Source organism: Marmota flaviventris, chromosome 15, assembly GCF_047511675.1.
Source record: "Marmota flaviventris isolate mMarFla1 chromosome 15, mMarFla1.hap1, whole genome shotgun sequence".
Lineage (NCBI taxonomy): Eukaryota > Metazoa > Chordata > Mammalia > Rodentia > Sciuridae > Marmota > Marmota flaviventris.
The window spans coordinates 2704286-2717615 of record NC_092512.1 but is presented as its reverse complement, the minus strand read 5'-3'; positions in this window follow the sequence as shown (position 1 = coordinate 2717615).

Sequence of the window (13330 nt, the reverse complement as noted above, 5' to 3'; positions counted from 1 at the left end):
TCAGTGATGATCGCAGCACCTTAGCTGGCACCTCTAATGTGGTGAGTCTGAGCTTGCAGGGAAGACCTTGTGGGCCTCACGGAAAACGGCTGGGTGGGCGGATGGCTGAGACACGGCCCCTGGTCACCAGTGTGTGTGGAGATGCCTCTTCCCAAGTTCAGTCCATAAGATGGGGCCACTTCCCAGTGAGCGCCCCTCAAGGACCAGGCGGTCTGGCCAGAGTGCTGGGAGGGGTGGTGAGACCATCATGCCCTCTGCTACAGGTCCTTCCACACCCTGCAGGCATGGTCAGGGCCCTTCCCTGGGAGTCCTGGGAGACTTTCAGCCCTTTCCTGGGAAGGATCTGTGGGCAGCTGGACGAGCCCTCAGGATGAGGCCCAGCCCAGAGGGGAGAATGAAGGCCATGTTCATCCTTTTCAAGAGTGATAAAGCGGTGGCTCTAGGAGATGAAAGGACTTATCTGGGGTCACTCGGCTGGTATGTGGCAGATTGTCTGGTTACAAAGATGCAGACAGAAAAATGCAGTGACACCCGCGTCCTCTGCAGATCCTCCTAGGGTGTGCAGGGGTGTGTGGAGGCCCATCTGGGAGTGACCTGTTTTCCCTGGGGACAGAGGGGTGCCACCAGCCCAGCCCACCCTCGGGAAGGCTGCCCTCCCTGTGTCCCAGTCATGAGCTGAGGCCAGCTGGTTGGCGTCCATTGCCGGCCTAGGCACATGGTCTTCATCCTTTCTCTGCTGGGCAAGGTAGGGTCTGCTCCACCAGGAAAAGGCTGAAATGCTCCCAAGGTCCAATTGAAAGTTTTTCCAAGACTCCCTGGGAAGGGCCCTGATTGGTCCATTTTGGTCATGTGGTCATACCCTGGACCAATCAGCTGCTGTTGGATCAGCAGGCTGTTGTGATTGGCTGCTCTGCTGGACCCCTGTGGTTAGGCGCTGCCAGTCCAGCAGGACAACTGTCTGGGCTTGGGGGACACAGAGTGACATTCATTCCTGTCATCAGGAGGCGCGCCTCACTACCAGTGGGCATTCCGGGGGTCCTTACTGTTGTAATCTGCCACTCTCATTTTGTGGCAATAGTGAAAATATTGAATTAATGAAAACATTATGCAAATTGTGTATTTTAGTGTCATATTTATGGGTTTTTGCCCAAAGATAAACTGCAGTAAATGGTGTAATTGACACTTTAACAAGTCCTTTAGTTACATTTTTCAAAAAGTGACACTGATTTGCCTGGGATCTGGACAGCCTTCAGCGCCCTCGTCAGCCGTCCGAGCTGGCCCCAGGCAGGCTGTCCCACCTGTCCTCCGGGCACCAGGCTGTCAGTGCTGTTTCTATCCCTGAAATGGACTGTGAGAAACAGAAGTCAGTGGTCCATTTTCAGAATATGGTATTTAGGTGGAACTGGGACGTGAGATCCAATCGCAGCCATTTGTAACCACAGCCCTTCCCTTTACCGTCCCCAGTTTTAAAATCAGCTCCTCCCAACAGGTCAGGGGCACCCTGCGTTAGGGATAAAAGCAGGTGGCCCCCCGCCCAGGTGCGCTTGCTTGCCTGGTTTTCTCGGTCGCTGGCCCTCCTGCAGAGGAGCGTCTGCCTTGCTGAGCTGCTTCCCACTTGTGTGACTCCTGGGGCACCCCAGGATTTCTAACAAGGTGAAGTTGCAGTGGCCCTTCTGTGTGCAGGAATTTTCAATGGCTCCTGAGGACCAGAGTAGGAAGCTCACGTTGCTAAACTGCACCCCAAGGTCCTCCCCAGCCTTCAGAATGTCCCTGGCCCCCTTCTTCCCTCTAGGGTGGCTGGCATGGGTGATCTGATCTTGTACGTCAGATGAATGTGAGACTGAACCAGTGGCTTCTGTGGCCCTTCTCCTAGCCCTCGGTTGCTGGCTTCTTGCACCCTGGACCTGCGGGTCCGCGGTTGGAGGCAGTCGCGCTGTCAGAGAGGCCCCGCCTGCTGTGCCCTGGCTCGCACACCCCATGGTCCCTGGAGTGGAGTTGAGGTGCTTCAGGGCCCTTACCTACTTGGGCTTGGCTCAGCCAGGGTCACCCCTGCCTCATGGAGCTCACCTGGTGTGTCACCTCTCAAATGCGATCTGTGCAGCCCTGGGATGCCCCGAGCTGCTTGCAGGTGGTCTGCAAGGTCAGAGCCGTCCAGGATGATCCTCGGTGCTGTCTGTCTCACTAGTCGGGCTTGGCACAGATGGTGCCAGAGGAACCAGGCAATGACCTGCGGCATGAGTTTGCTCCAAGGCGGGGCCCCACCTGTGCTGTAGGTAGGCGGGATCTTCAGGAACAGCACCCCAAGGCAGCCAGCTTCTCACAGGACTGTTTCTGAAAATTGAAGCCAGGACCTCACACATGCTAGGCGAGGGCTCTACCATTGAGCTGCTCCCCGGCCCTTTTATTTTTTTTGCTTTGAGACAGGGTCTTCCCAAGTTGCTGAGGCTGGCCTCGAACCCGTGATCCCCTAGCCTCAGCTTCCTGAGTGGCTGGGACCGCAGGTGTGTGCCACTGTTTCTGGCTTGTGACCTGGGTTGTAAAAGTACAGAATGCTTTTTATTAAATCTTGACCTTGAGTATATGCCGGCTTGAATTTCTGGAGTGGAACATCCCAGGGAAGGTCCTGACTGTTCTGCAACCTAGGGCCGCCTGGCGCCCCTTCCCCTGGCCCTCCTTAGACCCTGGCAGGTGGCTGCACCCCTCTCCCCCGAAGCTTCCAGGGAACCTGCTACACATGGTGAGGGCATGGTCCTTGGGAGCTCTTGTGCCGTTGTTTGAGATCCAGGCTTCACTAGCAACCCGTTCCTGGGTGACAGTGCCAGGGCTGTCCCCCACATGGCCACAGCCCTGGCTGTACTGCTGCCCCTGAGCCCTCCTGGGCCTGGGTCCTGGACACGAAGGGAGGCAGCCATGGTGTCCAAGAGACCTCTCTGAGAACTGCTGCCCTGGCTGCTGCAGAGCCTGGATGAGTCCTCCGTGTCCCTGGCTTCTCATCTCTGTCTGGAACGGGGACTGCTGTGACTCCATCAGCATGGGTAGAGGTTCTACACACGCCACAGTCCTGGCTGGGAATGACACTCCTCCTGGCCACCTTATCTGTGTGCTTTGGAGAGGGTGAGGCTGTGGCTCAGGGGACCTGACTTGTCCAGGGCTGCATGGTGAGCAAGGATTCCAGCCGGGTCGTGCATTCCCTAGGTGTCCCTAAAGAAAGCAGGACAGTAAAAGGCCACCTCCCTGAGTTAGGGAATGATGAGAGCAAGCCTGGGCCAGAAAGTCCAACTACATGTCACCTGGAAGGACCCTGGCTCTCTTGGCAAGCAGCGTCCTCTGCAGAAAGCTACTCTCTTGCATGGGCACCAGGACAGCCGCCCCTGGAGGCTGGTCACAGGAGCTAACTGAGCAGCTGGTGCTGAAGGTGTTGCTGATTCTGCAGCCCAAGCTATGAAACTCCTCTTAGTGGGCAGAACTGAGGCCACTATGGAAAAGCTGAGTGCCACTTGTCTAGCTGGCCGCCACTGGCCCATACTCCAAGAGGCAGAAGCCCTGCTTGGTGACATGCAGAGGGACGGAGGTGTGTTGGCACTGAACTCTGCTGGGGGCATCCCTGATCTCTGGTGGGCTTCCCCAGGCCCCATAAACCCCACCCGCTGTCTCCTGGTGCTGTGTGTGGCCCGTCTGCAGCCTGGCACAACACGGGCCGCCTGGTGCCCTCTCCAGGCCTTCCCTAAGCCCTGCCTGCCTGCCCGGAGCTCAGGCCCGAGCGTCTGTTCCTCTTCTCAGGTGATGCTGCCTGAGCTGGCGTCCCGGCTGCGGTCACGGGGACTGCTTTCTCCTGGCCACTCGCTGCAGAGGGGGCGGCTGGGTGGATGGACTGAGGAAGGGCTGAGCTGGGTGGGGGCACAAGGAGGGGGCTGCAGGGCTGGCCTGAGGGGGAAAGGCAGCCGGGGAGCTGGGGGGCAGGGCTCAGCCTGCAGTGGGAACACCCTGTGTCCCGAGGGAGGGGCTCTGCTGCGACCGTCCCCAGCGCCTGTCCTGGGGACCCCCTGGATTCCAGGTTTCCCCACACTGACTGGAGCTCCAGGCAAACGTGGCCAGGCAGGGGGGCGGCTGCAGCCCTGTGAGCTGGCCTGACCCTGGACCTGTGGGCAGGCTCCTCTTCCTCTTGCCGGTCCCCAGGCCAGGAGCACGTGGGGGTTCTGTGCCGTGGAGTGGGGGCCCAGGACATGGGCGTGGCGACAGCTGCGGAGGTCACCACTACCTGTCCCGGCCTCGTCTTGATGGGCAGAGTGAACTGGTAACCTGGGTGCCCTCAGAGCGGGCCCTGAGCCTCTGTCTCCTGGGGATTGAGGTGGGTCTGTGCCTGAGATCCACTTTCAGGCGACGTCCCCCGTTCCCACCAGGGCGGGGCCGGGTGGGCTTGTCCCTGGATGTCAGAGCCAGCAGCTCTTCACTCTGGGATGTGGAACATGCTGCACAAACAGTCCAGCTCTGGATCCAACCGGCTGGGAGCACCTGCTGCCCGGGAGGGGCAGGGCCGCGGAGCCACTGAGCTGGGGCAGCGGGGCTTGGGACCGTGGAGAGGGCCACTGGGAGCCGGGCTGGGCCCTACTGCAGGCCAGCTGCTCCTTGTCAGCCTCAGGTCGCCCCAAAGACCTGCCTGAGAGACCCCGAGAGGCCGGTGACCGCTGGGTCCGACAGAGGAAATCCAGAGGTGGACGGGCCGCCTGACCCCAGGAGGGGCTCTGCTTCTGACCTGAGGTCAGTCGCGCTCTCTGGCTCACTCCTGGCCCCAGCGCACCTCCCCTGGGCCTGGCCCTCTGCGCACGGTGGCTGTGCGCTGCTGCAGGCCTCAGTTTCCCTGGGACCTGGGCTTCACTCCAAGGGCCCCTCAGAGCCCAGCTGGGGTGGCCTGGCTCCAGACCATCGAGGTCCCCTCTCCACCCCTCCTGTCTGTCCTCCTGGCACAGAGGGTGTGGCTGAGCCAGCCTGCTTGGTCTGTCTCCCTCTCTGTTCATCTCTCCGTGTCTCAGTTTTCTCATCTGTGAAATGGGGAACTAGCCTTGGCAGGTGGTTGGATCTGAAGCCTTAGGAACAGGGCCTGGCCCCCACAGGGGCCAAGGTGTGGGGCTCATGTTCCTTGGGCACCTGTGTGGAGCCCAGCGACTCCCGGTGACCCTCACTGGTCTTCAGGATCTCAGGTCCAGAGGTGTATGTTTGGTATCCTATCTCCATCTGGGCAGGGCTCGGAGTTCAGAGGGTCAATGTCTGTGTGACCCAAGTGGCGTTTGAGGCCAACTCTGGACTCTGCCTACTGGGTCCCACGGGTGGCTGGAAAGTCCTTGTTCCTGTCTACCCTGGCTCACACCTGCTGCAGTTCCAGCCAACCTCCTCTTCAGAACCTAGTTAGACGTGAATTGCGATTGGAGAAGCTCTGCTTGGCTGCTCAGAGAGGGCTTCCTTCCAGCCCCCCAGGAGCTGCTGAGGGGCAGCCGGGAGCTGCTCTGGGAGCAGAGGCAGAGAAGCTTCTAGGGGCGCATGCTGTCCCCTCACAGCTACCTGGTGGCTGGCCTCCTCGCCCACGGTGGGGCAGAGCCGGACGGTCACTTCTCCCTTGACCTCATACCAACGGAGCACCAGGTCACACAGGGACTGTGCACGGCTGTCCTCAGCCTTCTCGTGACAGGGTGGCCCCAGACTCCAGTCCTTCCAGGGCTCCTGCCTCCCTGGACCTGACCCAGGGCTGAGCTGACCTCAGACGCCCCCGAGGGGCTGCCAGGCCTCTGAAGCCGCAGAGGACAGGCGTTCTCAGCTGCCAGGGCAGATCCTCGAGCTGCAGGGTGGAGTGGATGCCCTGGGGTCAGAGCTGCCCAGCTACAGACTGTGGGCAGGCTCAGCGCCCCTCACCGGGGAGAGAACAGTGCAAGCCAGTGGAGGGAGGTCCCAGCCAGGCGCTGGTGGCTCCAGGAGGGGCGTCACAGTCCCCTAGGCACAAAGCAAGGCCCTTCTTGTGGCTGCCATCCCGGTGGGACCCCGTTGAGTCCTTAGCCTCCCTACCCCACAGCGAGTTCCCACACACTCACATCCCTACATCCCTGGCTTGGGGCAGGTGCCAGATGCACACTCACTGAGTGGCTGATGGGACCCTTGAGGAGCTCTGCTCCTAGCCTGAGAACAGGGTTTCCCAGGTGACAAACAGACTGTCCCCCTTGGGCCCCTGGCAGACTGCTCGTCAGCCACAGCTGGTTGGCCACAGTGCCGTCTCTCAGCCTAGACGAGGAACCTCGGTCACTCTCTACCAGGTTCCCAGTGGCCTCTCCCTTCACATCTGTTGTCTCCTTGCTGGGGCAGTGGGGAGCCCCAGAAGGCGTTAGAGCAGAGGGGTGACTTGGTCCTGTGGGAGCACTCGAGAGCTTTGGTCCCAGCTGGATCGTGTGGCCCTGTCATATGGGGGGCCACAGGGGTTGAGGGTGGGTCTCAGGGAGTGCAGGCAGGCAGGGCATTTCCCAGAGGCCCTGGTCTTGGGTGGTGCCCAGCAGAAGGGAGCAGGGCCATCTTCTTGACGTGGACTGGCCTCCCCCGGGGGCCGCTTGGCACCCAGTCTTCACGGATGGTGTTCAGGTGGACAGCCTCACCCTGCTCTTCAGGAGGAAGGACAGGGCCAGAGGGTGTGAATGCAGGTGAGCAGGCCCCCGGCCTCTGTCCCCACACGGTGTGCTGCACCCGCCACGCTCACTCAGGCTGTGCACGTGCCCAGCGCACGCGGGTGTGCACATATGAGAGCAGAGCATGCTGGGACCGTCCCTGGCTGACCTCGGTGGTGGGCAGTGGGCTGGGAGGAGTGGCGGCGTGGCCCTGCGGGTGGGCACTTGCTCCTTCTTCCCTGGAGCGGGGAGACCTCACAGTGGGCTTTCTGGGGCCACATGACATATGCCGTAGACTGGGCCTGGGGACCTCACCCTGCCTTCATTACCCCACTGAAGGTCCCAAACATGGTCACATTCTGAGGTGCAGGGGTGTGGGCGGACACGGGGATTCAGGGACACAGTTCAGCCCACAGCACTTTCCTGCCCACGCTGTTCCTGCAGGGGACACAGGGGACAGGGGTCCTTACATCACTTAGCTTCTGCTCCAGGTCTGCCACTGCCCTGCCTCAGTGCGTCCCACAGCCCTCTGCATCGGGTGGAGTCCAGTCAACACTCCACACACTCACATCCCTACACACAGGCACCACACACTCTACACACACACTGCCGTGCACACACACAGGCACTCCATGCACACGCACCTTCCACACATAGGCACTCCACACACACACACACACACACACCCCATGTGCACACGCACACAGGCATTCCACATCTGTTGCTCTTCCTGTCAGGCCCTGTGCTACATGTGCAAGGTCACAAGCGTACATCACCCACTCACACTCAGCCCGTGACACGCACTGTGCACAAGCCATGGCTCTCCTTCCTGTGCAACGGCACATATGCGTGCACTGGTGGAACACACCCAGGCCCACAAGCTTCTCGAGCCCCAGAGGGCGCCCGCATCGCTGGGCTCCGAGTCACTGCATGGGACTGGCCGGCCAGCTGCACCTCTGCGGGCCAGGCTCCAGGCCCGGGCTCCAGGTGTCACCCAAGGGTGCTGCCGGCCTCTCACCCCGGGGCTTCTTTTGGCTTCAAGTTTGTTAGAGACAAATGCCTGCCCACGGGCCCACCTGCCCCTCTTCCCAGACACACTGCAGCTCAGACCGGGCGCTCGCGGCTCTGCATGGGTGGCTGGGCAGGCCCCTAGCGCAGCCAGCGAGTGCGGGTCCAGCAGCTCCACCGAGGGATCTCTCCTCCTGTCCCTTTGTGCTGGCTTTGGATCCCCTTTGGAGGCAGGTGTCCCAAAGGCCCTTCTGGAAGCTACCACATTTGGAAGGAGCTAGCATTTGCCCCTGGACGTTGACACTTTTCACTGCTGGAGGCCACAGGCTGAAAACGCACATTTCTAATTAAAATAGAAATTAATCCTCTCCCCAACTATCTGCTATCTCCAGCCGGATGAGCCAAAGTTTTATGCTGCTAATTAATGTTATCACTGGTTAGCTTTATTTACATAAGCAGATATAATTCATGCGGGTTTGCGGGAGCTGATGAGGAAACGGGAAAAAAATTTAAAGTTAAAAAAAATTAATTACCTCCATCCTCCCTCTTGTGCTCTAATCGCAGACTTGCAGGGGCCTCCATGTCCCTCCCTGAAGTCCAGGGAGCGCTCTCTTTGATGAACTGGGCACTTGTTCCAAATGGAGGGGGAAGCACTGGCCGTGGCCCTGGAGCGGCGTGGAGGGGACGAGCCGGAGTTGGCTTCAAAAGCCCAGTAGATGTGATAATTATTTACCATTTCTGGTGCTGGATGTTTTTGTTGCCCAGTTAAATGGATTCTAAACACCGCATTAGGACCATGGAAAGTTCCTGGCAGCTAATAAATCACTCTGACTGCCCTGGCGCTCGCGGGGTGTTCCGGAGGTTTGGGTCTGTTTGGGACGTGATGTGCCTACAGGCTGCCTGGAGGGTCCGCATCTGGCTCCTTCTCCCTGCAGGGAAGAGCGGCAGGGGAAGGGCCGGAGGTGTCCTCCTGCAGGGCTGCGGGCAGCCACCCCAGTGCCCGCCTCTCCACGCCGTGACAAGAAGACCCCGCTCTTCAGGTGAGCTGCCTGGGCTACTCCAGCACGGGGGTGAGAGCTGTGCCCCTTACTCCGTGGACACACATCTGCTGGACAGCCCTCGGTGCAGCTGCCCCGTGGGTGGCACGGGCTGTTCTGGGTTGAACAGTGCCTTACGTCTTGCACATGTCCCTCGTGGGTGAAGAAAAGGGTTCCCCTCCAGAGGGATGGGCTGGCTGAGAAATAAAAGCTAAGAAAACAGTACTATGAACTAACCACAGGACACAGAAAGATAGTCCAGCACGGGGGGCAGTGACAGGTCAACTGACCAGAGACGTGCAGCTTCTAGCGAAGGTGGAGCCCGCGCTTGCTTTATCTGTGGCGGTACAGAGCAGAGGGGATTGGTCGGTATGGGCTTCAGTGTGGGAGGGGTCTTGTCTGGTGCTTGCTCCTTCATGAAAAACAGGACGTGGGTGGGGGCAGGCAGGCTGTTGGCTCTTAACTGGTCACGTCACAACCATCTCTGGTGTGGCGTGACCATCTCCGGTGTTGTGCGACCTTGTGGCAGGCCATCCCACCAGCAGGAGTGCCACTGCGAGTTCCCAGATACCAGACCTTCCCACTCGATGGCCTCAGTGCCGATCAGGTCCACGCACATTTCACAGGTGGCCCCCTGCCCACAAGTGCTCCCCTGGGCCTGGAACGTGAGTGTGCTTTGCAGTAGATCTTGAAGACCCAGTGAGTTACTGCTGGAGCACTGGAGTGGGCCCTGGTCCTCAGGGGCTGCAGTCCTCCCAGGAGGAGAGACATTCAGACATGGACGCAGAGAGGCAGGTGCCCTGTGAAGACCGAGACAGGGAGAAGAGCCTGTGACGGCACAGCAGAGATCCAGGTGGCGGATCCCCCCACTGAGGGCCATGAGGCTCACCAGTAGCCAGCAGAAGCCCGGAGGGAGGCCTGGGCAGGTCTCGGGGACCAGGGCACTGAGTTCTGGCACTCCTGTCCAGTGGGTAGATGGACATTCGTCCCTGAGGAGCCTGAGGAACGTCCTGATATGGAAGCTCAGGTGGCCTGGGTGAGAGAGGAGTGCAGTGCTGGTCTCCTCCCGGGTGCCAGGTCTCTGTGGGGTGCAGGTCAGCCCGCGGGAGCCACCTCCGTCTCTCCGGGGCACAGGGCAGCCACCAAGTGTGTGCTGATAGAATGCCAGGCCCCCCGCCACGCTCCTGCCCAGGAGGCTCAGGGAGGGGTTCCTGGAGGGGCCGACAGAGGCAGCGGGGAGCCATGTGTGCAGCCTGCCCGGTGTCCACCCCAGGTGCCCTGTTCCATCTGTCTCACCACAGTCCACTTCCGCACCTTTGCCTCTGTGGTCCTCCCGCCTGGTGGGGAGCATCCCACAGCATCCCTAGACCCAGCCAGCCGGTGCCTGGGAAGGTCCCCTCTGCCTGGACGCACCTCCCTCAGTCCCACGGTGCCCTCCAGTGGCGAGGCTGTGACTTCCATCGCTTTTCTTCCCTACCTGACCTACCTGACCCCTCCTGGGGGGCCTCCCTGTCTCTGTGGTCCTCCTCTCCTCCTCATCTGCCCCATGTAGGACACACTGCACCTGCCCTTGGCAAGGCCTCCCGCCTTGACCTTGGTCTCCTGGGTCCCATCCAGTGGGAGGAGACGCCCTCCTCCCTCCACCCTGCAGTCTCCATCCAACACCAGCTCGGGGCCAGGGCCTGGGGCTTCTGCAGGCCCTGGGCAGCGAGAGCCACAGCTGCCCCAGAGAGGGTGGGAAGAGGGGCCCTGTGAGGAGCGGCCCAGCTCTGCCCAGCGCTGGGAATGGATGCCAGAGTCTGAAAGAATCCCTCCCCTGAAGAGTGTGTCTTTGCCTCCTTGGCGGAGGGAAAGGACGGTGCTGAGGGAGAGGTCACAGAAGTCCAGGCGGAAGTCCTCACCAGGGGGAGATGAGGACAGGCCACCAGCTCCTGGCTTGCCCTGCTGCCCCCTGTCCCAGGCATGGCGCTGTCTGGCGCTGTCCTGCGTGGGTGCTGCGGGCCCCGCCGCCCACTGAGCCCCCTCCCAGTGCTCGCCTACCCGTGTCCTGCCACACCAAGGCCTGGGACACCAAGCCTCCTAGATGGCTCTTCTAGGAAAGCTCCCCAGGCCACGGGCCCTGCAGCTTTCTTCCCTGTTTGAAGGGGCTCTGGCTTCCCCTGCTGGTGTGCCAAGGCTGATGCCATCAGGAGGAAGGAGCAAACACAGTCCACCGCAAGTCCGCCACGGTGCCCCTCAGAGAAGGCCGGCCTTCCCTCACCCTCCTCCCTTCCTCTCTCCCTCTCTCCTTCCTTCTTCCCTCCTTCTCTCCTCGCTCCCTCTCTCCCTCCCTCCTTTCCTCCCTCCCTCTCTCCCACTCTCTCCCTCCTCTCTCCCTCCTTCCCTCCCTCCCACCCTCCCTCTCTCCACCCTCCCTCTCTCTCCCTCTCTCCCTTCCTCTCTCCCTATCTCTCTCCCACCCCCTCCCTCCCTCTCTCCCTCCCTCCCTCCTTCTCTCCTATCCTCCCTCTCTCCCTCCCTCCCTCCCTCCCTCTCTCCCTCCCTCCCTTCCTCACTCCCTCCCTCTCTCCCACCCTCCCACCCTCCCTCTCTCCCTCCCTCCCACCCTCCCTCTCTCCCTCCCTCCCTCCCACCCTCCCTCTCTCCCTCCCTCCCACCCTCCCTCTCTCCCTCCCTCCCTCCCTCCCTCTCTCCCTCCCACCCTCCCTCTCTCCCTCCCTCCCTCCCACCCTCCCTCTCTCCCTCCCTCTCTCCCACCCACCCTCCCTCTCTCCCTCCCTCCCACCCTCCCTCTCTCCCTCCCTCCCTCTCTCCCTCTCTCCCACCCTCCCTCCCTCCCTCTCTCCCTCCCTCCCACCCACCCTCTCTCCCACCCTCCCACCTCCCTCTCTCCCTCCCTCCCACCCTCCCTCTCTCCCTCCCTCCCCTCCCTAACCTTTTTCTTTCCAGGCATTGAGGTGGCTATTCATGTTCAGGAATGACCCATGGTGCCCTTGGTGGCCTGGAGGTGAGGGGAGGTGTCAAGGTCAGGTGAGAGGGCCACAGCTCCTGAGAGACTTGCCCAGGAGCCCCTGGGGAGCCAGCCCACCTGGGAGAGCCACTGCCTGCACACTGAGCTCGGCCCCAGGAAAGCCAGGTTCATGGAGCTGTGACCCACGTCTCACCTTGGCTAGTCACGGTGCAGTAGTTAATTTCAGCACACTTGCTTCACCTTGAAAGAGAGCCTGAGCCCCCAGCGCCCCACCTCCCCTGCCTGCCCCAGCCCTGCTTCCAGTCTCTGTGGGGCCGCCTGGTCTCTGAAGGACCCTGCGGCCTGTCTGCTCCCCGCAGGTTTGGGCTCACCTGCCCTGAGCACCTGTGGGCCCCCACACACCCTCTCCTCGCCTGCCTCCCACACTGAGGGGGGTCTTCAGGAAGGGACCCCTCCCAAGCCCTCAGGTGGTTCAGTGGTGCCACTGAGTCCTGGTCGCTGCCCACAGACCAGGTCATCTAGCTAATGGTGGAGGGAGGCACAAAAGGGCCTGGTTCTGGGACGCCCAGCCCTGGGGGGAGTGCCAGGCTGCAGCACCGCCTGGGCCAGCCCGGGGTGCAGCCCTCCAGGGGCCTGGTGCTTGGGTGGTGAGGGGACCCTCTGCAGCAGGTGGGCGTGGAGGAAGGGGCTGCAGCAGCTGCTGTGTCCCATGCAGCCCTGGGACCCCGGGGAGTCACTTCCCCTTGTGGAGTTTCCATTTGCTCATCTGAAAAATGGGAGGAGAGAAACTTGCACCCCTCCGCTGTCACCAGGCCTGAGGGGGTGCAGGCGTGCAGGCCGCGTCCGGCGCTCGGCCTCCCCTGCATGCCCCGCCTGGCTAGGTGGCTGGGGTAACAAGGACCCCCAGCCCAGCCCTCTCAGGAGCCCCTTTCTTGCTCAAGCAAAGCCCACTGTGAGTTGGTGTCAGTCTGTCGGGCGCAGTGGCAAGGGACGCACAGGCGGGTGGCTTGTCCCCATGGTCCTGGAGGTGGGAGTCCAAGGTGGAGGCAGACTGGCTGCCTGGGGAGAGTGCTTCCTGTGCGATGGCAAGGAGTCTCCCAGGCCCCTTCTGCAGGGTGCGACCTCTGACCCAAAGCTCCCTCCTGGTGCCATGTCTTGGGGGTCAGGCTAAACGTGTGAGTATGGGGACCACATTCGGTCCCTAACCGTCTGCAATATGGCGTTACAGTGAGGCCTGCAGATGACAGAAAGGGGAGGGAACCGCAGAGCCAGCTGCTGGCTCTTCTGAGCCTCAGCAGGAGGGGACCTGCCTCTCACTCCCTTGGTGGGCTGAGAGCAGGGACTCCCTGTCCTGCCGCTGCAGTCCCTGCAGAGGGGTGGCACTGGGCTGGGGAGGGCCGGGAGGGTAGCTGTGTTCTCGGGGGCCAGCCAAGGCCAGTGCTCCTCCCCCAAAACCGACATTTGGAAGGAGGCAGCTGGGGACCCACTTCACCCCCGAGGGCATGGCGTGGGCTCCCTGGTGGCATCCGCAGGCTGTGGCCCTTGGCACAGAGAGGCAGGCAGGGGCCCAGGGGGCTGTGTGACCACCAGCTTTGTGCTCCCTGCCCCGCAGCCGGGCCCGGAGGCAGCCCTGGGAGCTGGCCCTCTCCCACCTGCAGGTCCTCCCCTCCCGG